At 36.8% G+C, this 25,364-nt stretch overlaps 1 long non-coding RNA gene across 1 annotated transcript; it reads right to left on the bottom strand.

The window, feature by feature from the left end:
- LOC145663622 (uncharacterized) lies at positions 1-24,625 on the bottom strand. Its single transcript, XR_014127199.1, has 3 exons — positions 24,528-24,625; positions 6,380-6,489; positions 1-1,023 (listed from the first exon to the last, which is right to left on the bottom strand). It is a non-coding gene; the product is annotated as an uncharacterized LOC145663622 (long non-coding RNA).
- Positions 24,626-25,364: the final 739 nt, after the last annotated feature.

Below are 25,364 nucleotides of genomic sequence, written 5' to 3'. Positions count from 1 at the left end.
TGAAAGAGAAGACTAATTTACGACATCATTTCTCTATATTATGTAAATTGAATGGTGTTCTTGTACGGTTTTAGGAATGGAGAAAAAAACTGTAAGAAGCAGACTTACTTCCAAAAAATAAATTCATAACTATTTGTAGATGCGATTGGAATGATATTAATGTTTGATGATTGTTGGCACGAAACTATAAGGCACAGTCATCGAAAAAGTTAAGATTACTTGGATATCCCCAGGATTCAGTTAACAAGTATCTTCTAGAAATGACGTAATGGATGTGGGTGTCGCAGTGTCAAATGTGTATGTGTGTGTTAGATTTTTGAGTTTAGCATTCTTTCGTTAGCAATGAGGCTATATGAGACATGGGCTACAGTTTAACATTAGATCTAAATAACTTGAGCTCCTGCCGAGAATCGGATCCGGATCTCCCGCGTCAAAATGTGTGTGTCTCATACCTATCTATCTATCTATCTATCTATATGTGTATGTATGTGTGTGTGTGTGGATGGGTATGTATTTGTGGGGGTGGGGGTGTTAGTGATGTAGATGGGGGGCGTATAGTTTAATATATTTATACATATGTACGTGTGTATGCGTGCATGGAAGTGGTGTCGTACGTGTATATGTCTATGTGTAGATGTGTGTGTGTCAGAGTAATACCGGTCTGCCTCTTAATTGGGATGTCTCTTAGGATTTAATTGGCATTGCCTCTGTAAGACATCCCACGCACCCAATCTAATGCCACCCAAGAAAAAAAAAGATCAATATGTAAAGTGCCGATTTTGAAAAAAAAAAGACGTAACTACATCCAACCGTCAGTCCAGCGGCCCAAACGCCCTCCTTCCACTGCCTGTTCCCCTGTCTGTTAATCCAACCACCATCAATCTTCACCTTTGACCCTTTTCACCTTTGACCCTTTGAAGTCTGAAGATTGATGGTACACTATCCCCACCCACCCATTGATCCGACCACCCCATTTAATCAAAGCTACGTAACCTAAAATCAGTTCTGCATACCCCTAGTGATCTGAAAATTTGAAAAGAAATAGATATAAAACTCGCCAAATATTGAGAACTATTAAACACATTTATAATGAGAAACAAATAGAAACAATAGAAATCTATTCTTAATTCAAACCATACATAATATATAGTATACATGTAAAAATTAACAATTGCTTGCTTATTTATGTGTTATATATTATTTTATTAACTGCAAACTAAGGTTACCAAATACAAACTATCATCAGAAGGGCCAAAGAACTAATGCAGATTATAATTGAAAGCGTTGAAAGAAAACCAAGAGAAAAAGATAAATGTATTTTTTCACGAACAAATCTTTTTCAAATCAGGATAGTAAATCACTGAATGTTTTAAAGGATTTGTAGTTCAATGTATGGACAATCCACTCTATTCACTATGATTATAATCTATTTACTAACGTAGACTGAAATTTTGAGAAATTCAGACACTATAAGTACAAAGAGTAGTTTTCTGCAGGCCAGATAAAGTTATTAAACAATAATGCCCTAAATAACTATATCTGTAGATTATTCCCTTTTTTTTGTCACTTCTCAACCTCTTTCGTACTCTCAATACCTCTTTCGCTTAAATTATTTTTTTAATATTAACTAATTTTATTTGTTTGAATTTTACATTTCACATATATAAACTTAGGAACAAAGATGATGGTGAGAAATTATGATTATGATAATGAAATCAATATTAACATTTTATAAAACTGAGCCCATGACATCTTAGCCTTTTACCACAGAACACTTAAGTATGTACCTAGTACAAAGTATTCAGTAACATTAGTTAACATATGGACTTATATGCTAAACTATATATTTTAAGAAAAAAAAAGAAAAGAAAAAAGTGTGTGTCAGCTCGGGGTAAGGTTCGTCATCTCTGTAATATTACGAAGTTTACTATATTTTGTTACTACATCAACCACCACTGAATTTTGTATATTATGGTTGATTATTATTACTGATGAATAATCTTATTTATGTTTATATACTAATTGGACATTGTCTATTGCTTGTAAGGTTTAACGACAATATAATATTTTTTTATATTCTCTTCTATATCAAAATTTAGTACTGAATATATGTATTATTCAAAGAATACTTATGTTTGACTGAAGTGGCTCACAGAATGTACTCTGTATTATACGTTTATTCAGCGAAAATGGTACATCGAAAAGTTCTACGATGGAATGAACTGAAAGAGGGAGATAAGATTGCTCAGGATGAGGAAGAAGATTGTACACTGCGCGCTGAATTTGACAAGACCATAAACAAACAGAAGAAAGGAGGTATTGATATCGTTCCAACAAAACTTATCAAGGACACAGGTTGTCAAATACATAATGATCTGTTTCGCCAGGTGCAAAATGATCTATGCCATAGAACAACTTCTGGAAGGCTTTAAAAAGTGTCTTACTGTATCATTACGCAAAACAGCGTCTGGCGTCAAATGTGAACGATATAGAACTATGAATTCAGTAAATTGATGAAAATACTAACGGCCAAAGTTCTATGGACAACTGAAAGAAAGCTGTAATCTATCATTCAGATGATTAATTTGAATTCAGAAGAGGAAGGAGAAACGCGAAGGAGTATTGGGTTTGCATTTAATCTTGAAAAAGAGGATACGAAAGATAAGTATACGTATATTGCCTTTGTCGATGTGGAAAAGTCACTTGGTCGAGTTGATTGGAAAATAATGTTTAGAATGCTGAAAAGGTTGAGCTTAAATTATAGAAATAGGCAGGTAATACAACGATTGTATAGAGATGAAACCACTGTGGTGAGATGTGGCGAATATATTGAGAAGATGCTATCAAGCAAGGTGTAAGGAAGGGATCCTGCGAGGTTCCCGGTAAGGTGTAAGCAAGGTTCTTTATCACCTATTCTATTTAATGGATATATTCAATAGAATGGACGAATTACGAGACAAAATAAGTAAAAAAATAAAATAAAATAAAATAAAATAAAATAAAGGAGTGAGAATACATAGTGAGAAAGTAGATTTCTTTGGAAGTGCCGGTGACATGGCTGTATTAGCAGAAGATAAACAAGAGTAGGAGGTCATGTTTAATATGATTAGTTGAACTACTCAAAAATTATAATATGAAGATCAATTGCTCTAAGGCAGCTAAGACAAAGATAATGGTAGCAAGCAAGAACAAAACAAAGTTAAGAAGTTTTATTGAGAAGTTGGAGAATGTATCAGCTTTCACGTGCCTTGGTTGTAACATAACACCAGATGTAAAAGGTAAAAGTTGTTAGTAGAATAAATCAAGCTAAAGCCACCTTCAACAGTAAACAGAATATATTTACTTTCTGTAATATTGATACGAGAATTCACAAGAGCTTGCTAACTACCTTTATTTTTAAATGGTAGCGAGACCTGGATGCTCGGCCAAAAGATAAGAAACGCATAACAGCCTTTAAAATGTGGTGCTACACAGTGTTCGAAGTGGAAAAAAAGCAGAGGCGGTATGTTTTATTATGATTTTGGCTCAATTTACCGGCTATTTAAATATTGTCTTGATCACTGAAAAAACAGAGACGGTATGTCCTCATTACTGAAAAACCAGAGGCGGTATGGCTTACCATCGCATAGGGTCTCACTTCGACCACTGGTGCTACAGACTTGTTTTGAAAATTCCGAGAGTGGACAAAGTAACAAATCAGAAAATATTGAAAAGAATTAGATACGAGAAAAGAGGAATATCTGGTGTGAAGACATCTTAAGTTATGATGACTAGTTAAAAGGTTGCTAGAAGGATTTAGAGAGGGAGAGAATCCTAGGGTAAGACCTAGATTATAGTACATACACTAGATAATTGAAGACACCGGTTGCAAAAGCTACGAAACACTAACAAAGGCACACTGACAGAGGCTTCCAAATGACCGTGCATTATGGGCTGGTTCACACCAATCATATGACTAAATACAAAAGAAGGTGATTCCGTTTAATATACTACCCAAGATATTTTCCATGGGACGAGTTGTGCTGCAGAAAGAAAATGAAATAAAAAATTTTAGTTGATATATGCACGTGAATAAGTTTGGGGAAACAAGTTAGGGAGTGGAAAAAATAGGAGAATCTCCGGGAATAATGTCATTAATTTTGAACACACATGGCCCGAGATTAAAGTACCATACTTTAAGCCAAAAGAGAATATTATACCACCGAGATTCTATTCTCACAATTATGTGGAAGAAAACTAGAACTAGAAAACTAGAAAATATAAAGCAAAATTTTTCAAGGACTAAAACTATAAAACAAATAATATTCCTTTTGTTTCCTTATACTAATCCAATTTAAAGTATGAGAACATAGTTTATGATCAATCCAAAAATTCCAAACGAGATTAGTTCTTCGCATTATTTTCGTTATAAATCATATTTACTACCCAACCAAATATGAAAACGATGACAATATATCTGTTTCGAAGATGGTGCAAAAAATGTAAGTACTCCACTGCTGACAAACGTCATGACGCAACACACACATATGCATATATACATATGTGCCGCCCGATTGCACATATGTATATATGCACATTGCACCGTCCGATTGTCATGGATTCCCTGCCAAGAAGTGATCAAGGTGCCACAAGAGACGATAGTCGATAGGAGAATCGTCAGCAGAACAGAAGAATATGGTTGGCTAGGAATGGTTTCACACTGCAACTTGTAGAGAGTCTTCACGGTCCTTCAAGAGTAATATGGAAGTTCATTTTCGTGAAACAAAAATATATCATATCTGTCACTCATTGTTGATGGTTGTGGACGAGTTTTCGGTGATTTGATGGAGTTCTCCACTATAATGCTCAGCAATGACGGTTTCACCTCGATGGAGAAAAACATGATGCGGGTGAAGAGGTGAGTTTGGACGTTATCACGATCCAACTAGTCCTGACCGTCTGTGATTGTCACAGCAGAACCGTTTTTCATCCAATTGACACTCTGATGTAGGAAATCTTCCCGGTTATTAAGTACACTCAGAGAACTGCACACTACCAGATGAGGATCCTTGTCGCCCAGTGTCGATTCATGTGACACCCACTCCAACTGTTCCTCCTTACCGATTACAGGAAGACACCGAACGACAGTGGTAGAGTCTACGTCCAACTCGTCTGCAATGGCACGAGCACTTTTTCCAATGTCCGCTTCCACGATATTGCTGAGGGGCTCATCAGAAATCCCTTTTGTTGATTGCTGTAGTTATCATTTATCAATCCCTACTTACAGGCCAGAAAATGTACTGTTGATGTTTTTCGCGACTATATAGTAGAATGTCTCAGTTTAAGGATAACTACTCATAATTGTGTGTTAAAAGTCATAGTTTCTACTCGTAAAGAGTAAGCACTCACAGCTGTGTGCTCTCCATGATGCATTTTCAAACAACCCTGTTGAAGAATACACTTAATCTTGACTGACTGTTGCACCTCAATTTGTTTCGTGAACATCTACTGAGTTTGTGACGTCGTACGCGTGATTTCGGCTTATCTATTGGCTGCATTATAGAGAATGGTTTCCCCTGCAAACATAAGAGCAGACGTTCCAATCGTACAACCGAAAATATATTGTATTTCATTTATTCTCTCTCTCTCTCTCTCTCTCTCTCTCTTTTTTTTTTTTTTTTTTAATGTTTCTATCTGTATTGGAAAGTGGTTAAATTCTTTCCAAACCCCTATACTATGTAGAATCAGTGATTTTAATAATATCGCTAAGCTCCCTCGTAGCTATACGCATCTTCGATGCCCAAGTTCCGGGTTCGATTCCCGGATGGAGATCATGTGGTTCGGATCACACACTGTAGGTTCATGTCTCATATAGCTTCGATACTGAGAGGGACGCTAAATCTAAACTTAACCAATTAATAACAGCTAAATGAATAATAACCATTGCTATTTTTTCTTTCTATTATTTCAACCCAGGAAGTATTATGGCCGATTAGACGGATTTCAGTTAGTTGGTGTGTGGTCAGTCCCTCACATCACTTCGTTCTTGTCTCGTTCTGTATAGACTGGAGTTTGTTTCCTTTTAATCCAATGGTCCCGATTGTATCAGGATGGTGAGACAACAAAAGAATGCTATGCATTCGTCAGGAATCGAGCTCGATACCATATTTCATGAAATACATTGCAAGAAGGCCCTGTGGTTCGATGGGAGCATAACAAATTAGTAAACCGTTAATAGAAAGAAACATTAAGCGCTGAGAACCTCGAGAATATGAGTAACATTTTAAAAATATACATAAAAATTACACCCTTTGTAATCGAAACCAAGATTTCACGTTTAATGAGAGATTGGGAGTAAAAGAAATGCCTATAAGTAAACAAAGATAAAGAGAAAGCTTACTTTCTTGAGAGGGAAGAGATACATCTGGCTCTTCTTTATGTTGAATTTCAAGGTAGTTCGCAAGATTAAGGTGAGTCAACCATAGTTTCTTCTCTGAAGACATCTAAAACCTGAAAAGAATGAAGAATATTAAAGTTTTGTTCACTTTATTCAATGATATTTAAGAAGTTATACGTTCTCTGTAAGAGTTTTCTTACCTTGTTTACTACAGTAAAACCTGGCTTCAACGGACCCTTTATTAGACGGAAAACTGTCTTAAACGGAAATATTTCACGCTCTCATGAATTTTGGAGTATAAAAACGCCTAAAACTCCCTTCATTAAGTGAAAACTGTGTTATGTGGACAACGGAAGGCAACATAAACCTTTAACGTAGAATTCTGAGTTCTGGACTGCAGCGTTTAGAAAATTTTTAGACATCCTGTGAGGGCAAACATATACATTATACTATCTGCAATAAATTCTTCGTTCCTTTGTTAAATCTTTCTGGACAATTTTCCTTACGGAAAAACGTCTCTGATTTACTAAGTGTAGTATCTGAGGCTAAAGTGTGTGCGGAAAATGGAGCAGCCAAGCAGCAATATATACTGAAATCCCTACTTAACTATTGGAAAAAATAAAGGTAACGTGTGCATAGCATATATTATGTGTATCTGAAGATTTTGTGTATTAAGTTGTAGAAGAAAGAAGTACTGTAATTGAACAACGTACGTACAGCAATATATTTTCCCAGTATGTCCGTTATAAGCATATATTTTTAAGGAAAATTCTACCTCCATTAAGCGGAAACCTGACTTTAACGGAAATTTTTACAAGTCCCGCTCGATTCCACTAAAGACAAGTTTCACTGTATTATATTTAAGTTGGAATTCAACATTATCAATATCAACAATTTAGAAATCAACGGATAACGCCTTTCATATCATTTTTTCATTGCAGTTGTTTTTACTTGCTCTTTTTATCTTGTCAGTCAAAATCATGGATCATACACCTCAATAAATGAATAACTAATAAACATAACTAATAAAAGTAAACTATAAATAATTAAAAGACCATCTCCAAGAAACAATGTGTGTAGTTAGTTCAAAGCATTGAGTTCACTCCTCCTTCCACTCCAGTACAGAAACGGTTCCTTTTTCCAGCCAAACAACTTGAATACAGTGACACCTGTCAAATTGGGTTTTACAGAGCAAGAAAACTGTACGCAACGTGAATCAACCTCTCACTTATGTAGCAGAGTGAAGGTCTTGTAGTAAGGCAAAATGCCGATAAGAAGATACGTCATGGCTTTGACCCACGGAAACTTTAACATATCCTTCATAGTAGAACAGTGTCAAAATAATGGCTTTGTCATGAGACGGGCCACTGTTAGTGATTTCATTAAACGTTATGCATAGCATTCTTCTCTACAACTCTTGTTACCAAAAGAATTGCATCCAAAGAGGACATCAGTGGAACTTACAAAATCTGTAATAAAAAGAAGATCTGAGATATGGCTGCCTATGAGAATCCACTACCTCAGCATGTTACGGTGAAACGGTTACCCAGTGGCGTATTTACGATTTTGTTTCGGGAGGGGCTTTGCTAACTTTCAGGAGGGGTTTTACGTGGAAATGTGAAAATCTGCAAGATATTTCATTCGGGGGGGGGCTTAAGCTCGGAAGCCACCCCCCTAAATACGCCACTGCATGTGGCCCAATCACAGTGAGTCGTTCAATCCATCACAAATTGAGGCTGTAAACTGTCCGCAAGGGCAGCTGCATGCGTTAACATTATGAAGCAAAAGAGCAAGGGTAGAAGGATGTACGAGCGCCACCTATTTAGTACCGCTGGAAGTTTGTTGTGATAATGCAGGAAGTTTAAATTTACCTAAAGGTCAAGGGTTTGTGGAAAAGGTCGGCCATCACCTACAGAGCTGTTCGTCAAAAAAGTCTATGTAACCTGGTACATCAATTCAAGGTTTCTCGAAAGGTTTTATGACTTTTGCTTTCTCCTGCTATAGAGGAAAGGTCGAAACACAAGTCAAAATTAATGTTGCTTATTCACAACATGTTCTATCCCCAATTTATACAAATGAAATACGACATTGTATGGCTACGACATCCGTTGTATGGAACTGCACCAGGACCATGGCCACCGGCAGGGCAAGGGTAAACGCTAAGTAAAAGCAACACTGCCATCACCATCTGCTTTCCCTGACCAAGTTCAGCAATGATTATACAGAAATTGATCAGAAACATCAGAGAGATTAGGGCGTTGGGCTGTGCTACTGGACAATTCTAAGGAAGCTTTTACTGGTGAAAGCAAGGTGTGTGTAAAATTGACTAACAGCTTTTAACTCGTGTCTTCTGAATGATTTATTTTGATTGCCTAACAATTACCACCAAATAAGATGAATTCACATCTTTCGGGTAAGTGAAAGCGATTTAACTAACTCTTGACTTCGGGAAAGTCATTTCGAAGGAGTTTATGAGAGTCTGGAACTGTGATAAATTTGAACTTGCTCAGCGAGTTTCCTGAAACACAATTGAAACGATTGTATGTATATAATTTTTGACTCTTCAACAAGCTTGTTTCTTGTTCTGCAAATAAAGAGAAAGAGGCTACAGTAACTTAATGTTTAGATAACATTATACTTACTAACATCCATAGCATTTAAAGCAGGCGTAGGCAGCAGTTCTAACGTAGAAGCTGGTTGCAAAATCCACAACTGTAATATCCATCAGTAACAACGACACTTCATTGCAGGTACTGGATATTTCAGTTCTTTGAACATGTAACGTTAGAATCTTCTGCTAATTGCATGTAATATTGAGTATGATCATCTCAAATGCACTATAAAGAGTTAATAGCAAAGTCTTGAAGAGGTTAAAGAGTGTTGAACAGTCAATCATAAGCGCTGAAACATTACAGAATCTTCCCTAAAATAATCACGGGAGGTTGTTCGATGTCTCGACAATCATTTACTAAGCGTTGAGAAGCAACTTTGTACTCTAGATTCTTCTTTGGATGAACACTGCAAGTTAAAAATTTGAATTTCTTTGTTTATTCACAATTGAAACCTCAATAATTTTTGAGTTTTCGTGTATACTGTTCACATGCAATTAGTCATAAAATATTTTGTACAAAATATTGTCTTGGTGTAAGTGTATTATGAAGTTTTCGAAGTATTCCATCTCATATCGGAACTTCCTCTCCATGTAGTTTATAATTGATTGAGGATATATTTTTCCATCTTCAACAACGTTATGTCCATGGAAAAAAGAAGAAAAATATTGTGTTGACGAAGGTTGTATACAATCGTATATTCTTTCAACTTCATCTTTTCTAGATTTTTCTGGTCGTTTATTTGAATTAACTTGTTTTTCACTTTACATTGGCATTTATGGCAATTCAAAAAAAAAGTCTTGGTATGTGATAGATATTATCGATTTACACAGTTTTAGTTTCTTTTATATTTAAAACCTGGTAAGTCCCTTTGAAATTAGAAGAGCAACTGTTTTTCCAAATGCAATGGTTTTATATTGAATGTTTCTTCTCCAAATTTAGTTCCGTTACAATCTTCTGATAAATGGATCACAAAAATTATGGAACCCGTCTTAAAATTAACTTTTTTTTTTTAAGCATAGTAGAAGTACATAAGATGAGTGCATTCAAAGCAAGGAGTTATCGTATCTGTTTCATAGATGTGTTACTCATGATCATGTCGAAGCTATCTGCTTTATCGAACTGTATTTTTCAGTATATTTTACTAATTTCTTCCTATAATATGAAGTTAGGCGGTATATTATTCTCTTAATCATCCAACCCAAGCATTTCTTGAAGATGTAATTAAGGAAGATGTAATGTGAAGATATGTACACATTTTCCCTCTGCATCACAAGTTATCTCTGTAGGTTTCGTACTCATGGCACAAAGAATATCAGTTCTTTTCTTTAATTCCATTCTGCGAAGAATATATCCAAAGTAAGTTTAGATCCATTACTCCTTCTAAACACATGGAACTCCTTCTTCCATCATTTTGATTCCTTAGGGAGTATTTTTAGATTCAAAGAAAGACCTTTGATTGGTAGATCTGACGAATGAGAATCTGCCTGTAAAGACAAAACGCTTTAAAGAGTCTACACTTCTTAAAATATTAGGTATTTCAATTATGTTGTCTTTGTCTATTAATCAATGTACCATCATCACATTTTGGAAGAAACTGATTACTAGCTTAGAATTGTGCTTTGCTTTATTGTACTTACAATTGCATATCTCATCAGTAAGTACAAAACATCAAAGTGATTTTGTGGATGAGTATGCAACACAGATATCTTGCTAGTGGAGAACATCTTTTGACGAGAAAACACACTTGTTGCTAATGTTGGAGCAAGTGCTTAAAATTTATTAATATCTGAATAAATTATTATTTCGTATATTCATAATTTCAGACTAAAAATCTAATGAGAACAAACAACAGCAAATAATTATATTTAGTAGTTAATATTGTGCGAACTCTCTGACAGGAAGACAGAACGCACTAATCGCCCAACACATTAAAGTCTTATCTGTTCTTAAATACTGTATTTTCCGAAACACATTTAGCTTTCAACTATGATAATCAGAAATACATTCTCCTCTTAGGGAGCTGCTATTAATATTTGTAATTACTATTTTGTTTATTATTCTTGTATATCTTATGTATTCTTAGTTAAAATGAATTTAGAAAGAAATTCCGGCCGGGTAAATTAATTATTATAGTATATATAATCTACAGTATATTAATCCTTATCTTTAATATAATTTTGTTTAGCTTAATTGTTAACAAACAGCAGTTTTCCTCCTTTACGAAACAGATTTTTTTAACAGTTCACTTAGGGGAGAGCCAATTACGAACGCTAACATTGCTTTTTTTTTCTTTATTTTAAAATATTTTAAACCAAGCGTCTGGCTGATGACCGTTGGTTGTGACTACTATATAAGAGCAGGAGAATCTAGGTGGGGGAGGATTAGACTAATCTGATGTTTTCGTTAAAATCGCGATTCTTTAGTATTCTTCTGCTAATTTAGGGGGGATACGCGCGATAAATGGCTCTCTCCTACAAAGGGCTTCCAGATAAAATGATCCGAGAATTTTTTCCTCTTAGTATGAATAAAGATTTACTATAGGTTAATCCTTGGCCCTTGTGAACCTGCCCCCATCCCACCTCTCGGTACAAACGATTTCCACATATCAATAAAAAGTACTTCGTTTGTACCGGTTTGTACCGCAAATATTTTTGTTTGTACTGTACTGCAGTATGAGAAATTAAGAAAACAAAGTGGGGGGGCCAAGTTCACGCAGCCCCCCCACATTGTCCTAGGATCGATTTATTTGTCTCATTTGAAAGATTTTCGTTTGTACCGGATTGTACCGTAGTTTGTTTCGTTTGTACAGTCCTGGATTATGAAAAATTAACGAAACAAAATGGGGGCCCAGATCAAACAGGCCCCCAAATCACGACTTAATACACCGGGTACCCATGATTTTTGTATGTCATATGAAAGTACTTAGTTAGTACAGGATTGTACCACAAAGAGATTTATTTTAGCCATAATAGATTATGAAAAATTAACAAAACAAAATTGGGGGGGCTATGTGAATCTGCCCCCCCCCCCACCACGTTGTACAAACGATTTAGTTGGCTCATTTGAAAGATTTTCGTTTGTACCGGATTGTACCGTAGTTTGTTTCGTTTGTACCGTCCTGGATTATGAAAAATTAACGATACAAAATGTAGGCTCAGATGAAACATGTCCTCAATTCACGAGTTAATACACCAGGTACACATGAGTTTTGTATGTCATATGAAAGTACTTTTTTAGTAGCGGATTGTAACACAATGAGTTTTAGTTTGATTTAGATTTAGGTTTGTGGGTTAAACTAGCCCGCACAACTTATTTTTCATTAAAATTCAAATCAAAACGGTATCAAATATTTTTACCCGATATGTTCAAATTTGTAACGCCAAAATTAAAGTTTGTACCCTCATCAATTTCGAAAAAGGTTGGATTTTTGATAACGGGTGGAGCAGAGCCTCACAACTATTTTTCTTTCCAATTCGAATCAAAATGACACCATAAATTGGTACCCCATACTTACCAATTTGTACCACCAAATTAGAACTTGTACTTCCACCAATTTCGAGAAATTTTAGTTTTGATGGCGGGTCAAACTGGATTGTACAACTTATTTTTCTTTCAAATTCGAATCATAACGGTATCAAAAAATTTGAATGATAACGGTACCCACTATGCGCCCACTTGTACCATGAAAATTAGAATTTGTACACACTACTTATTTCGACAAAATTGGGATGTAATGGAGGATCAGTATGACGACAACTGGCCTACACAACACATTTTTTTTAATTTGAATGAAAACTGTATTAAAACTTTGTAAACAATATGTACCAATTTGTACCTCCAAAACTATGATTTGCACCCTCACCAATTTCGCGAGAATTGAATATTTAATGGCGAGTCAAGTAGGCTTGCACACTTTTTCTTCCCAATTCAAATCAAAACGGTACCAGAATTCTGTACCCAATGTGTACCAATTTGTAACACCAAAATTAGAATTTATATCTCAAGAAATTTCGTGGAGCGTGGCAAGTCACGTCAGACAGAATTTTGTTGGCAGGTCAAACTTGCTCACACAACTTATTTTTCTTTCCAATTTTAATCAAAATGTTTCAAAAATTTGTACCCTATATGTTCAACTTTTTCAACAAAACTTAGAATTTCTAGCCCCATCAATTTCGAGGAACTTGAGGAACTTTCGAGGGACTTGAACTGGAGAGCACAAAACCTTTTGCTACCCAATTAGAATCAAAACTGTACCAAAAACTTGTAGCCAATATGTAACAACTTGTATCACCAAAACTAGAATTTGTACAGCAACCAATTTCAAGAAATATGAATTAAATTGCAGGTCAAACTGGCCGGTCAACTTATTTTTGTTTCAAATTCGAATCAAAACCTCACCAAAAATTTGAACAAAATATGTACCAATTTTTACCGCCGCAATTAGAATTTGTACCCCCACTAATTTCGAGAAATGATAATTTCTGGTGGCGGGTGAAACTGGCCCGTATAACTTATTTTTCTTTGCAATTCGAATGAAAACGGTACCAATAATGTGTACTCGATATGTATCAATTTCTACCTATAAAATTAGAATTTGTACCCTCACCGATTTGGAGAAATTTGAATTTTCAATGCTGGAGCCAACTTAACGTCGAAACTTGGCTCGCGCAACACATTTGGTTTATGAATTCGGATTAAAATGTTACCAAAAGTTTGTGGCAAGTATGTACCAGTTTGTTCTCTCAAATTTAGAATTTCCAACCTTACCAATTTCTAGAAATTTAAATTTTCTTTACAATCTTCCTGGGCATGGCAATCCTTTTTTTTTTTTTTTTTTTTTGTATTCAATCAAAATAGTATTCGATTCGAACGAGAACGTGCAAACAAATTTCCCCGCAATTCATAAAAACGGAACGGAAATTTGCTTATGATTTGCATGAGCAAAAACATGTACGAATAAAGATTAGAAATTGTTATTCAACGAAGGGCCAATTTATCACCAAGTCAACTCTTCCAGGCCAAAAGCTTATTCAGAATTCATATGAATTTGTCCAAATTTTTTAGACAATTTGTAACAAAAAAATATTACATTGTACCTGCACCAATTCAATAAATCTGAAATGCTTACTCAAATATGTGTATCTATTTGATCTCAAGGTAAACCAGAGAAACGCATTTTTTAAAATTCGACATCACTACTTCGCAAATGAATTTGTTACTATTTCCATTAAACATTTTAACTCTGGAGTGTATTATTGATGGTAACTGAATTTGTAAAAATTTGTATAAGCAAAATTAGAACTTAGACTCTGTTTTCGAAACGGAGATATGAGTGGATAGAGACGATTTCACAGAACTGATCCTCTGAATGAGTTCTATAATAAAAATTAATATTATCCATGATCACAAATGGTTGGAGAAAAAAATCACCCACTCATAAATATTTTGGAGTCCCTAACATATGTAGATGTTTGACTCTCTCTCCCCCAACCAAGTTGTTTTGTGATAATGCTTTCCTTTATTCTTTCTAACATTTGGTACACCGTAGAAAAATATTAAAATAATTTTGTCTTCGGTGTTTATAAATGGCGCAAACTAATATCTATTTGGCACAAATTTTTGGTAACATTTTGATTCGAATTAATAAAAGAAATGTGTTGGGTGAGCCAGGTTTCGACGTCAAGTTGGATCGAGCATTGAGAATTCAAATTTCTCAAAATTGGTCGTTGCACAAATTCTAATTTTTGTGGTACAAATTGGTACATATTAGGTACATATTTTCGATACCATTTCGATCCGAATTGGAAAGAAAATAAGTTGTGGGGACCAGCTTGACGTTGCCACCAAAAATTCAAATTTCTCGAAATAACTGGGGATACAAATTTAATTTTGGAGGTACAAATTGGTACATATTGAGTACAAATTTTTGGTCCACCATCAAGAATTCTAATTTCTCGAAATTAGTGGGGTAGAAATTCTAATTTTGTTGATACAAATTTCTACATATAGGGTACAAATTTTTGGTACCGTTTCGATTCGAACTAGAATGAAAAAAGCAGTGGAGAAGAAACTTTTCCTCCACAAAAATTCAAATTTCTCGAAATTAGTTGGAGTATAACTCTAATTGTCGTCGTATAAATTGGTACATATTAGGTACCAACATTTGGTGCCATTTTGATTCGAATTGGAAGGGAAAAGAGTTGTTCGGCACTGCTTCACCCGTTATATATGAAAATTTCATTTTTGTCGAAATTAGTGAGGGTACAGATTATAATTTTGACGGTACAAATCGTTACATATAGGGTACAGGTGTTTTGTACAGTTTTGATTCAAATTTTAAAGAAAAATAAGTTGTGCGGATCAGTCTAACCCGCATATCTAAATTCGTATTTCTCGAAATTGGTGGGGATATAAATTCTAATTTTGATACTGCAAATTCGTAAATATTGGTTACAATTTTTTGATACCGTGTTGATTCGAATTTGAAAGAAAAATAAGTTGCCCAAGCCAGCATGATCCTCCATCAAAAATTCAAACTTCTAGATATTGATGCGGGTGCTAATTCTAATTTTAGTGGTATGAATTGGTACAGATCTGGTACAAATTTTTGGTCCCGTTTTGATTCGAATTGTAAAGAAAAATAAGTTATGAGGGTAACTTCGATCCGCCGTCTAAAATTCACAATTCTCGAAATTGGTGGGAGTACAAATCTAAATTTTGTGGTACAAATTGCGTACAAATTTTTGGTAACGCCTTGCTTGGAATCGGAAAGAAAAACAAGTTGTGCAGGCCAGCATGACACATCAAAAATTTAAATTTGTAGAAATTGGTGGGAGTAAAAATTCTTACAAATTTTTGATATTTTCATTCGAATTTAACAGAAAAATTTGTTGAGTGGGCCTGTTTGACTCACCATCAAAAATTAATATTTCTCGAAATTCATGGGGGATCAAATTGTAATTTTCGTAATAAAAAATTAGTACATATTGGTTACAAATTTTTGGTGCCGTTTCGATTCAAATTCGAAGGAAAAAGAGTTGTGCGGGCCAGTTTAATCCGCCAATAAAAATGCATGTTTGTCGAAATTGGTGGTAGTACAGATTCTAACTTTGGTGCTAAAAATTGGTATATATTGTGTACAAATTTTGGTAACGGTTTAGTTGGAATTGAGAAGAAAAATGACTTGTGCTGTCCAGATTGACTTCCCAACAAAAGTTCAATTTTCTCAAAAAAAATTCGGGGTACAATTTTCAATTTTTGTGGTACAGATTGGTGCATATTGGGTACAAGTTTTGGTAGTTTTTTGCTTCGAATTGAAAAGGAAAATAAGTTCTCCAGCCCAGCCTGACGTGCCATTAAAAATTCAAATTTCTCGAAATTGATGGCGGTACAAATTCTAACTTTGATGCAATAAATTGATACATATTGGGTACAAATTTTTGGTGACGTTTTGATTCGAATTGGAAAGAAAACAAACATGTGCGGGCCAGGTTGCCCTGCCATGACAAATTCAAATTTCTCGAAAGTCATATCCTGTGTTTTAAAACTTGATTAGAATGTTTGCTTGAATTGGGACCCCAGTTTGTTCCGTTAATTTAACATAATCTACGGCGGGAAAAACGAAACAAACTACGATACAATCCGGTACAAACGAAAATCTTTCAAATGATTCAACTAAATCGTATGTTCCACATGGTGGTGGGCCAGGTTAACACAGACCCCCAATTTTGTTTCCTTAATTTATCATAACCTGTTACGGTTAAAGTAAAACTCTTTACCGTAGAATCCGGTACTATCCAAGGGCTTTAATATGACATACAGAGGTCATGTGTATCTGGTGTATTAAGTCGTGATTTGAGAGCCTGCTTGAGCTGGGCCCTCATTTTGTTTCGTTAATTTTTCATAATCCAGAACGGTACAAACGAAACAAACTACGGCACAATCCGGTACAAACGAAAATCTTTCAAATGAGCCAACTAAATCGTTTGTACTACGTGGTGGGGGGGCCAGGTTCACACAGCCCCCCAATTTTGTTTTCTTAATTTTTCATAATCTATTACGGCTAAAATAAAACTCTTTGTGGTACAATCCTGTACTAACCAAGTACTTTCATATCACATACAAAAATCATGGGTACCCGGTGTATTAAGTCGTGATTTGGGGGTCTGTTTGATCTGGGCCCCCATTTTGTTTCGTTAATTTTTCATAATCCAGGACGGTACAAACGAAACAAACTACGGTACAATCCGGTACAAACGAAAATCTTTCAAATGAGCCAACTAAATCGTTTGTACTACGTGGTGGGGGGGCCAGGTTCACACAGCCCCCCAATTGTTTTCTTAATTTTTCATAATCTATTATGGCTAAAATAAAACTCTGTGTGGTACAATCCTGTACTAGCCAAGTACTTTCATATGACATACAAAAATCATGGGTACCCGGTGTATTAAGTCGTAATTTGGGGGCCTGTTTGATCTGGGCCCCCATTTTGTTTCGTTAATTTTTCATAATCCAGAACGGTACAAACGAAACAAACTACGGTACAATCCGGTACAAACGAAAATCTTTCAAATGAGCCAACTAAATCGTTTGTACTACGTGGTGGGGGGGCCAGGTTCACACAGCCCCCCAATTTTGTTTTCTTAATTTTTCATAATCTATTACGGCTAAAATAAAACTCTTTGTGGTACAATCCTGTACTAACCAAGTACTTTCATATGATATACAAAAATCATGGGTACCCGGTGTATTAAGTCGTGATTTGGGGGTCTGTTTGATCTGGGCCCCCATTTTGTTTCGTTAATTTTTCATAATCCAGAACGGTACAAACGAAACAAACTACGGTACAATCCGGTACAAACGAAAATCTTTCAAATGAGCCAACTAAATCGTTTGTACTACGTGGTGGGGGGGCCAGGTTCACACAGCCCCCCAATTTTGTTTTCTTAATTTTTCATAATCTATTACGGCTAAAATAAAACTCTTTGTGGTACAATCCTGTACTAACCAAGTACTTTCATATGATATACAAAAATCATGGGTACCCGGTGTATTAAGTCGTGATTTGGGGGTCTGTTTGATCTGGGCCCCCATTTTGTTTCGTTAATTTTTCATAATCCAGAACGGTACAAACGAAACAAACTACGGTACAATCCGGTACAAACGAAAATTTTTCAAAAGAGACAAATAAATCGATCCTAGGACAATGTGGGGGGGCTGCGTGAACTTGGCCCCCCCCACTTTGTTTTCTTAATTTCTCATACTGCAGTACAGTACAAACAAAAATATTTGTGGTACAAACCGGTACAAACGAAGTACTTTTTATTGATATGCGGAAATCGTTTGTACCGAGAGGTGGGGGGGCCAGGTTCACAAGGGTTAATCCTTGGGCATTTTCCTTTTTATCTTCCCATAAAGGTTATTAGAACTTTTGTTGTTGTTGTTGTTTGGAGTATTTTGAAGCTTTGTTTAAACCCTATGCATCTAGACCAATCTGAGTACATAGCTTAGAAAAAGACACTTTGGGAGCTTTTTTTTTTTTTTTTTTTTTTAAATCAACTGTGCTATTCCTTCTGAGTGCACACAGATGTTAAATGAGCCGCTTATACTCTGTGGACACAAGTTTTGTTCTCGGAATGTTTCCTTAAACGAGGAATGGTGATTAGTGAATGGAGGACAAACTTGGAGGTGGCAGAAATAAACTCTGAATAATTCAAGTACAGTAACTAACTGTAAACAAATATAACTTTAGTTTCATAATTAAAAAAAAAAGAAGTTTAAAACCTCTGTTTGTTGGGGAAAAGTTTCTTTTAGTTACGCCACCCAGAGTTATAACTGACCCAGCACACATTACGGAAGAAGTAGAAAAAATAATCGTGCAAAAATAAAATAATTGTTCCTTCCATCAATGTACGTATTCGTTTCCTAGCTACTTTGTACTCTACACAGATAGATCTGCTTGTATGAGTCATGTAAACAAAACCTCTATAGAACTATAGCAAAAGCTATAATTTTCATAACAACTGTTTGAGACTACAGTAGCAGAATGACCCTTTAGTGCAATTGAAATCTGAGCAGAGAATTCGATTAGATAATGTTGTCATTTGTGACGTGAAATTGCAATAGATCTTTTCGCTTTTGTTTTCCAAAATGTGTTTGATGAAGTTATTGGAGTGTAAAACACCGAGGGAAGGAAACAATAAAATAATATAAAGAAAACATTACTAAAATTCCCAGATTACAGTCAGACGAAAAAATGTGTAGGGGTGATTGCTTATTCCAGGGATAGCATATGCCAGGAACACCGCACCTGCAGCCCTCCTAAATTTCTTTGGCAATTTTTTCTTCTTCCAGTGAAGTCATTTTTCCAGGAGTGACTTGCATCCCATGAAATAATTTCGTACACGAATAAAACAAGTTAGCGGGAAGGTCATTTATGTTTTCCGTGTATAAAAATAATTTTTATGTTCAATATTTGAAACTACAGGGTTCATTATGAAAGTAATGAGCATGATGCTACCCTGACTCAACAATCCACCGCAGAGCGCGCTGCTGGCGCGGAGAAAGTAGTGGGTGGTCTCTTCTTCGAAACGCGCCTGGAGTCAGTCTGCTGCGAGCAGTGACAGCGTGTGGATGTCGATCCGCATGGAGCACGTTTTTACAAGTTGTAACACGGCGCGATGGAGGGTTCGCTCGAACAACGCTACGACATAAAATTTTGCGTCAAGTTGGGTAAGAATGCTACTGAAACTTACCAGATGCTGATAGAGGCCTAGAAGCAGGAGTGTTTGTCAAGATCCCAGGTCGGAAAATGGCACAAGTCATTGAAGGAGGGTCGGGAGGAGGTAGCCGACGAGCCCCGTTCTGGACGCCCAACAACGACCAGGACCGACGACAACGTTAACCGTGTGCGTGAAGTGTTGCGCTCAGACCGGCGTGTGAGCATTCAGCAAATCGCGGACACCCTAAACATGTCAACATTTGGGGTACATGGGATAGTGACCTATGACCTGCAAATGTGCAAGGTCTGTGCGAAGCTTGTGCCGAAGGTGTTGACGAACGAACAAAAAGAACTTCGAGTTTTGCGCTGCAAGGAGTTGTTGGCATTGTGTGAAAGTGATCCGGATTTTTTAGACTTGGTCGTAACTGGAGACGAATCCTGGATGTTCGAATACGATCCAGAATCCAAAAGCCAGAGTGCGGAGTGGCACACCTCATCCTCCTCCCGCCCCAAAAAGGCGCGCATGAGCAAATTCCGAATCAAAACCATGCTCATTGTCTTCTTCGACGTTCGAGGAACCGTCCATTTCGAGTTTGTGCCACCAGGACAACCTGTCAACGCAGGCTTTTATCTAGAAGTGCTCAAGAGACTGAAACGCAGGGTCGCCCGCGTTCGAAGTGACATCAAAGACTCAATTAAACTCCACCACGACAATGCACCAAGTCACACCGCCTTCACCGTCGTCGATTTCCTGGCCCGGAGCAGAACCCCAGTGGTCCCCCACCCCCCTATAGTCCTGACCTGGCTCCTAGTGACTTTTTTTGTTTCCCCGTTTGAAGAGACACCTCAAAGGAAGACATTGGGACTCCGTGCAAAACATTCAAGCCCATGTTACAAGGTTTTTAAAAGCCATTTCAGTCGACGACTTTAAACATGCTTTCCAGGCGTGGAAAACACGTCTCCAGAAGTGTATCGATACAGAAGGAGCGTATTTTGAGGAATTTTAAAGATTTGTAACAATCGGAACAATAAAACAGTTTTTCTAAAGCAATGCTCATTACTTTCATAATGAACCCTGTATTTACCCTGCTACATAGAAATGAAGATGACAAGCAAATACTCCAGTATATTTATAACGCATCCACTATTTCTACATTCAGATGCTCTTCATTACTAGAATTTGATTTTTTTTATGAATAGGTCGATGATTGTACCGAAGGACATGAGCCTTGATGTACCAAAAGACCATGGGCGGAGATATGGGGGGGCATGGGGGAAATTGCCTCCCAACTTTTTGGGAAAAAAATAAAAATGTCACCTATAAGATGGCCACCTACCAAGACCTCCGAGACCGACCAAAAAGTCTGCCCCCCACTGCCCTCCCAGCAGACAATCCCTAGCTCCGGCTATGCAAAAGACAATACTTTGGATATAATGATCAGTATTTTTTGCAATGATCTTGTCAATATAGCTAGTTTTGGAACCAAGGTGTCTAATTGCATATTAATTGTATGTTCTTTCAGCAAATGGTCTATTAAAACTGTGAAATGCGCCGGAGCTCCTTTGTATTATCCTAAATGCTCTCAATAGTGTCAAATAGTTTCCTTTCAAATGCCATTGAGGGTAATGAAACGTAACCTAAATGGTATGTTATAGAGTTATAGCTAAAGCTATTATACATAAAGTGAGTATAGGCTCATAAAACACGATTTACTTAAAGATTTAACAGGCTTGACAGCAAAATGCCAAAAGTAACACATAATCTACTAGGGGATCTCATTTGATGTTATAGAATTTTAAATAAAACATGAACACATTATTTTTTTGAAAGGCACTGCAGACTAAAGTTAAAGTATAGAGCTGTGAATTACTTTGGGTATGAGCTTTTAAAGTGTTCCCAAGTCTCGGTTTAGCACATCATCTTGCTTTGCAGGTGAAGATCTATTATCTCACTGGTCGATCAGCTGATGTGAATCCATCGAAATCTGGTTCTCCAATCCCTTTCTCTGGTTGATAGTTTTGTTCTCGGTTCGTTTTTCGGGCCCCACCTTCGGTCTCTTCCAATTGCAAATACGGAAACTGGTACTTAGTGTAACATCTACAATTATGACTAAGATACCGTCATCTCGGGTGTCCATGAAGGTTGTGAACCTTAGATACGTACGTCTTCTTGAAACCTTCTTTGATGCCATTTTACCACATCGTGGAATCTTGATGTAGCTAAAAGGCGGAATGAAACTCTTGACGGTGACCAAAATTACGGAAGAGTCTGTGAACTTCTTTCGTACTCATTAAAACAACTAGGAAGTTTTAATTTTACCCTATCAGCAATCCATTGTATTTCCACAAGCTGACACACGGGGAAGCAAAATACTGGCAAAGGGGTGCAATGACAGGAGAGAATAAGGAATTGCTGTAAAAGACAAAAGTAGCGGATGTCGGCTACGAAGGAAGTCTGCATATGTACCTGAGTTTATTGTACAGAGAAAATTAATTAAAAAAAGTTACAAAAGCGCTCAAGAGAGCTTGAGACCACATCAATAATGTGTTTATATTTGGCCTAGGAATTAATTCGTGCGGGTGGACAAGAGATGGCGCAACGAACGGAGCGTCCCACAGTTCCGTGTATCCACACATGTGTTGCAAACCCTTGTCATCGCGTATCGTTCGTAGTATAGGGCAGTGGATTAAAGCGTCAACAACACCAGTTTGTAGTTAAGTGAATATGGCGCAATTTGTGCCTGATAAAGTGTTTTTGCGGGGTGTCCTGCTGCATTACTTTAACATGCAGAAAAGTGCGACTGAAAGTCATCGTATTTTGGTGGAAGTGTATGGTGACCATGCTCTAGCTGAGCGAACGTGTCAGAAGTGGTTTGCACGGTTTAGAAGTGGTGATTTCGGCTTGGCAGACCAAGAGCGAGCTGGACAGCCAAAAAAAAATTCAAGACGAAGAATTGACAGCATTGGTCGAGCAGGATTCGTGTCAAACGCAGGAACAACTTGCAGCAGCATTAGGCGTTGATCAAACAACAGTCTCCAAACGCTTGAAAGCCATGGGAATGATTCAAAAGATGTCACATTGGGTTCCACATGAATTGAAAGACAGAGACGTTGAAAGACGAAAAACCACTTGCGAATTGCTGCTTCAACGACAGAGCAGAAAGGGGTTTCTGCATCGAATTATTACGGGTGATGAGAAGTGGATCCATTACGAGAACCTAAACGAAAAAAGGCCTGGGTGAAACCAGGTCCATCACAACCAAAACGAGATATTCACTGTGCAAAGGTTATGCTGTGCATATGGTGGGATATGAAAGGTGTGGTGTACTATGAGCTGCTGCAACCGGGTGAAACTATGAATGGAGAACGTTATCGACGACAATTAATGCGTTTGAAGCAAGCTCTGGCCAGAACACGACCAGAATGGGAGAACAGACATGATAAACTTATTGTTCAACATGATAACGCTCGCCCACATGTCGCAAAACCGGTCAAAACCTATTTAGAAAATGTCGGATGGGAAGTTTTACCCCACCCGCCGTATTCACCAGACGTTGCTCCTTCGGACTACTACTTGTTCGATTGCATGAACAACGATTTGATTGGACAGCGGTTTACTTCTTCAGAAGATATCGAAACATGGGTCTCTGACTGGATCGCTTCCAAGGATGAGGACTTCTTTCGCCACGGAATCCGTACATTGCCTGACAGATGGGCGAAAGTGGTGGCTAGCGATGGACAATATTTTTCTTAAGGTATTTATGTATTTTGTGTTTGTACTACAGCTTCAATGTGTGCGTACCAACCGCACGAATTAATTCCTAGACCAAATATATATATATATATATATATATATATATATATATATATATATATATAAATTAACGATAATTCATTGAATTGACATCAACGGGGATCGAACCCATGGATTTTTCGAACACAACCATCAACAGTAGAGAACAGGAAAAAGTTACATGGAGTTAGATCATATGATTAAAGCAATGGTGTTCGACGGTGATGTTGTATTTCTGCAAGAAGCTAAACACCATTCCTTAAGTGTGACACAGACCGCTGTCATAGTGCAAATGCTGCTATCCAAATACCCATTTGTCCGGACGTTTACGTCGAACGGAATCGCGTCATAACACAGCTGTGTAGATCTCCTTATTGACATGCCGAATATGCCAATAAAATGCAACACAATAACACTTTCAGAAGGATTGGCCTTCTCTGGCCTTTTAGGATGATTTCAATGGGATGACATTAGCTCGGTTTTCTGTACCCGTAAACCCATCATTCATTTTGTATGACGATACTGCCCAGAATTTTCGGATCGTTGGCGGCTGTTTTCTTCAATCCCCTGCTGATGGTGCCATGAGCGTTCTTCTGGAACTATGTGAGAATCCTCGAGAGGAATTTCGCTAATACACGCCTAGGTCTTCATGTATGATTTGGTAAAATTTGGAGCCAATTGAAATATTTAACGCCCTCGTAGTTTCATGGACAGTCAGTCTATGATGGAATTTCTCGGACCGAAAGTGCGTATGCTAACCGTAGTCACAAAGCTCTACACTGATTCGAATCCCATCAAATTGTCAGTATATGTCTCATATAGACTCAATGCTGAAAAGAGGCACTAAAAATAAATTATACTATGGACAATTATGTTAATTGAAATTTTGTATTCATGTTTTCGACATACTAATGTGAACGTGATGCCTTTAATATTTTTCTCTAATGACATCCCTGACTGATAACCTTTAAAAAAAGATCAATAGAAGAAACACACTTATTTTATTCTACTTGATAAGGAGCTTACCAAAGCTGCCTACACAGCACACGTGACCCACTCGGATCAAGACAGATTCTTTCGCCAGTTGAAGGAATAACATTCCTTAAATATGTAGGGTCACACAGTAACATCAGGGAAACATAGTCTGGAAATAAAATGAAATAAAAGATAATTGGCATGCAGTTTAAAGTAATTTATTTATTTGTGTAAAAACTCCGAATAACATAGGGTACCCGAATTATAATTGAGAACTTTTAAATTACACATTATTACACATTTATTACAGATTTATGATAGTTAATACACATTTCAACAAACGGGTCTTTTGGTTAACTAAACTTTGTGAAAGTAGTCGTAAGTTTGTAAATTTGTGTATTTGGTGCTCACGCTCTACTGTACCTTAAGAAAAAGTACAATGTGGGTCAGTGGCGTATTTACGATTTTGTTTCGGGAGGGGCTTTGCTAACTTTCGGGGGGGGGGGCTTTGCCTGGAAATGTGAAAATTCTGCAAGATATTTCATTTACTTTACTATACTAAGAAAGATTTCGTGGGGGGCTTAAGCCCGGAAGCCACCCCCCTAAATACGCCACTGATGTGGGTATACTATGAAGTGTTACGCAAATGGAATGGAAATTTTCTCTTGTTTTATAAGGATCGTTTGTCATCTACCATATTATACTGCAGTACGTTGGCTTAGCTGAGGGAAAGTTCGAACGCGATTTTTTGAACGTCGAGCAATAATAGAAATTTTCTTGAAACAGAAGAATCGTCCTCTAGATTAGTTACTCAACAATGAGTGATTATGAAAGCATTTTATACAGATTTAACTGAACATATGAATGACTTTAATTTACTAGAAGACC

Source organism: Thermobia domestica, chromosome 11 (assembly GCF_964235325.1).
Source record: "Thermobia domestica chromosome 11, izTheDome1.hap1.1, whole genome shotgun sequence".
NCBI lineage: Eukaryota > Metazoa > Arthropoda > Insecta > Zygentoma > Lepismatidae > Thermobia > Thermobia domestica.
Note: the sequence above shows the minus strand (reverse complement) of the source record. Positions and strands in the feature narration are given on the sequence as shown.